Consider the following 4348-nt stretch of genomic DNA (forward strand, 5'->3'; position numbering starts at 1 on the left):
TGTGTGTGTATAGAGAGACAGCCCCCCACCCCGGCCCACCGCTCCCTGCCCGCCCCGCCCCGCCTGTCACCCCCGTCCCTCGGAGCCCGCCGGACCCGGCCGGTGAACTCAACAGGCCCGGCCCGGCGCGGGTCAGCGCCGGTGCGGGGCCTGGGGCGGGAGGAGGCGGCGGGGAAGCGCAGAGAGGCTCGGCTTCTTGAGCGGGGCAGGGGCGCCCTCCGCCGTCTAGGGCCACACCACCCTGAACGCGCCCGACCTCGTCTGGTCTCGGAAGCTAAGCAGGGTCGGGCCTGGTTAGTACTTGGATGGGAGACCGCCTGGGAATACCGGGTGCCGTAGGCTTCTTCTTTTTTTTTTTTTTTGTTTTGCCTCTTGTTCTGTCCCCTCTCTGGGAGCGAGGCGGCGGCCCGGGGTGGGGGTCACCCCCACCCTCAGCGCCCGCCGCGGTGCCTGGCGCCCCAGCCCGCACCGTGGGGCCTCCTCTTGTCCCAAGCCGCGACACCGCCGTCACGCGGCAGCATGCGTGGCTTCTGGACTGTCAGGTCTCAGACCAAAGGTCTGCTCTGTGGGAACCGACACGCTGGAGGAAACCTTGAGAGTCTGAGAGGGGAGGGAGTTCCAGAAGAAGGCCAGGATGTCATTTGGAGGGAGTATGTGACCAGAACTCGTCCCGTTGCTTTTGGGGTTCTATGGGCTACACGTAGGAATCTTTGGTGGTGGCACCTGATGTTGGGGGATCCGGAGTCGCACCCAGACCTGCTCCACAGGCCTCCTTTTACTTTTCTCTTCGGATTCATTATTTTTAAAAAGTGTCTCTTATCTCTATGATTGCATTTTCTTTTCTCTCTCTTTTCAAGCAGATGATGGGAGTCCAAGTATTAAGGTGACATGTGTTGCCCGTGCCCCCCTCCCCCCTGTGTTCTTATTCATTTACCTCTGATGTCGTTCCAGCGTATTGTGGGGGTACCAATGTTAAGGTCGGGTACGTTGCCCTCTCCCAGCCTCCCCCCTCGGGTCAGAGCCTCAAGTGCGCCCATGCCCCAGTCGGTGCGCACCCACCCCATTCCTAATGGAGGTGTATGCCCATCCCCTCCCCCCACCCGCCCGACACCCACCCGATGAAGGTGATTCCTCTGTGTCCACTTAGGTGTCCATCGGTTCGTACCCATTTGCTGGTGAGCGCGAGCACGTGGTGCTCGTGTGTCCATTCTTGGGCTACCTGGCTTACTGGAACGGGTTCCAGCTCTGGCCAGGAGAACCACGAGAGGTGCCCTCTCACCGCTGCTCCTCCTAGCTGAATAGCACTCCGTGGTGTCCACGCGCCACATTTCATTTACGCACTCGTGGGTCGATGGGCACTCGGGTCGCTTCCAGGTCTTTGCGATTGTGACTTGTGCCCTGACTCTAACCCTAACCCTTACCCAGCCCGTCTCCTCCTCGGCCCCTGCCTGACTGACTCCTTCCCGCCCGGCCTGTCACCTGTCACCGTCCTCTGCCCCTGCCTGACACGCTCCTCCCCGCCCGGGCCGTCACCGTCCTCGGCCCCTGCCTGACGGGGCTCCTCCGTCGCCTGGGCCTTCCAAGGGCTTGGTGTGGACGCTGGTTCCAGGACGCCCTCCCAGGAACCCGGTAGCAGGGCGGCCGCAGCGTCTCGCGCCACCCAACCGTCCGCCGGCCGGCGGCCGTCGCTAAGTGGCCTGCGGGGGACGTGCCCCCACTGTGGGGCGGGCGCCCAGCCTGGTGTCTTCTCCGAGGCCCCGTGGCTGCTTTCACCCCCCCCCGCAAGGGGAGAGCCGCGGAGGTGGGGACCGCCTCCTCGTGGGGACGTACACCCAGCTCTCCACGTCGGATTCCGGGGCTCTCTGTCCTGCCAGAAGGCCCAGCTGGCCTGCGGGTCCTTAGAGTGGCAAAAACATCCGAAAACTGAGATTGAGGGTCCGGTGGTTGTCTGCACTTTTGTGCTGGGCACCCCAGGGAGGCCCGGGGGCTGGCTGGACGACGCGGTCTGCTGGGCAGGGGGGGGGGTTTGGAGGAGCAACTGATGCCCTTTGCACTTTGGGTAGCAAGTGTCTGAGGTGTCTCTGAGCCCTGCGCCATGTCGGGGGTGGGGGGTGGGAGGTCGGTGGGGGTGGAGGAGCAGGAGGAGGAGGAGGAGGAGGTGGGAAGGGCCGTGGCCTGCAGTCGTCTTCCCGGGGTGGCTTCTTCCACAGGCTGCTTGGCCTGGGCTCCCTGCACCTGGGCCTTTGGAGGACTGGCCCTGTGCTTGCCAACGCTTCCCCTGCAGGGACCCAGAGCTGGGAGGTTGCATCTCTCAGCCCTGGGTCGGGCAGAGCCCCAGCGGGCCATGCCCACAACCTCTCTCAGCACGGGTCCCCCAGAAGGCTCCTTTGGGACCAGGATTCTCTTGCGGGTGACTCTTTAAGGTCTGGCCCCTGGATGGAGGGGCACCAGGAGTAGAGGAGCAGGAAGGGGAAGGGGGTGGCCATGCGAGGGGACACTTTCAGGCCAAGTCCCAGCTTCAGCCTGATCCTCCTGGGAACCCCGGGGTGTACGTCACACCTCCTGGTTGTCCCGCTCTGAGACAAGGAGCCGGGCTTCGCATTCCCCCAGCAGCCAGTCGTGGGCTGAGGACACCTGGGGCGTTGGGAACTCCCTGGCTTCTCCTTGGCTTAACATCTGGAGCTGCTTGTGAATCGTGCCGCCACACACACACCCGAGTGCAGGTGTCTTCTGCACAGACTGCGGGCCTCGCTCTTCTGAATGCCGCTAGCTCGCCACCCACCCACGGGTGAACCTGGTCAGGGTACTTTCTCTCGGGGGCAGACTCTGATCCTGGCGGGCTACCGGTGTTTCTGTTTGCTCGTTTCTTTCTTCCATTTCGGGAAAGGCTTCCTTACTGGGTGTGGAAATCTCCTATGCCTTTCCTCGCCTATTCTGTCAGCTTTAAAATTCTCTTTCAGTTGCCACCCTCACAGATGGATTAGGAAACTCTTTCCGGTGCACTCATTAGTGAAATGACCTCAATGAAGCTGGAATCCAATATCTAATGGCCGATTTTTAGCGAGTCCACACGCCAGGGTGGTCGGGGTCCAATGCAGCCCCGGCCAGGCCCAGGCCCCGGCCCCTTGGACTGGGCCACAGGAGGACACAGAGGAGGGTCCCGGCCCCCCCGGTCGCGTTGCCGGCAGTTCTCCAAGGGCTTGGGCGTTTTCCAGAGGTAGGAGATGGAGGGGACTGATTTCTTCAGCGCCCCACAAACCACGCCACCCCACCCATGGGACACATCCCTAGAGAGAGAGAGAGACGCCCCATACACTCGCTCCCCTCCCCCATGCGCTGTGCCCCAGCCCGGGGCCCGGGGGAATAGGCGGCAGCCCACCCACAGGGTGGGGGGCCCAGCTGAAAGGGGTTGTCGGGGAGGGCGGCCCCTGCCTGGGGTCAAAGGGCGGGCGATCCGCGCGTGCGCAATCGGCGGCGGCGGCGGCGGCGGCGGCGGGGGCGGCCACGAGCTGGGGGTGGGGGGCGGGTAGGTGAAGGAGGCCAGGCGAGGAGAGGAAGGGGGCTGGAAGGTCTCCACCTTGGCGAGTCCAGCCGTGGAGGCGCATCTTGTGTGAGTGTGAGTGTGTGTGTGTGTGTGTGTGTGTGTATAGAGAGACAGCCCCCCACCCCGGCCCACCGCTCCCTGCCCGCCCCGCCCCGCCTGTCACCCCCGTCCCTCGGAGCCCGCCGGACCCGGCCGGTGAACTCAACAGGCCCGGCCCGGCGCGGGTCAGCGCCGGTGCGGGGCCTGGGGCGGGAGGAGGCGGCGGGGAAGCGCAGAGAGGCTCGGCTTCTTGAGCGGGGCAGGGGCGCCCTCCGCCGTCTAGGGCCACACCACCCTGAACGCGCCCGACCTCGTCTGGTCTCGGAAGCTAAGCAGGGTCGGGCCTGGTTAGTACTTGGATGGGAGACCGCCTGGGAATACCGGGTGCCGTAGGCTTCTTCTTTTTTTTTTTTTTTGTTTTGCCTCTTGTTCTGTCCCCTCTCTGGGAGCGAGGCGGCGGCCCGGGGTGGGGGTCACCCCCACCCTCAGCGCCCGCCGCGGTGCCTGGCGCCCCAGCCCGCACCGTGGGGCCTCCTCTTGTCCCAAGCCGCGACACCGCCGTCACGCGGCAGCATGCGTGGCTTCTGGACTGTCAGGTCTCAGACCAAAGGTCTGCTCTGTGGGAACCGACACGCTGGAGGAAACCTTGAGAGTCTGAGAGGGGAGGGAGTTCCAGAAGAAGGCCAGGATGTCATTTGGAGGGAGTATGTGACCAGAACTCGTCCCGTTGCTTTTGGGGTTCTATGGGCTACACGTAGGAATCTT

General features: G+C 64.3%; 2 non-coding genes across 2 annotated transcripts; both read left to right on the forward strand.

The window, feature by feature from the left end:
• The first annotated feature begins 223 nt into the window (after positions 1-223).
• LOC142876660 (5S ribosomal RNA) lies at positions 224-342 on the forward strand. The gene has a single exon (XR_012923543.1). It is a non-coding gene; the product is annotated as a 5S ribosomal RNA (ribosomal RNA).
• Positions 343-3860: 3518 nt separating this feature from the next.
• LOC142876671 (5S ribosomal RNA) lies at positions 3861-3979 on the forward strand. The gene has a single exon (XR_012923544.1). It is a non-coding gene; the product is annotated as a 5S ribosomal RNA (ribosomal RNA).
• Positions 3980-4348: the final 369 nt, after the last annotated feature.

The sequence above is a fragment of the Microcebus murinus genome, chromosome 15 (genome assembly GCF_040939455.1).
Source record: "Microcebus murinus isolate Inina chromosome 15, M.murinus_Inina_mat1.0, whole genome shotgun sequence".
Taxonomy (NCBI): domain Eukaryota; kingdom Metazoa; phylum Chordata; class Mammalia; order Primates; family Cheirogaleidae; genus Microcebus; species Microcebus murinus.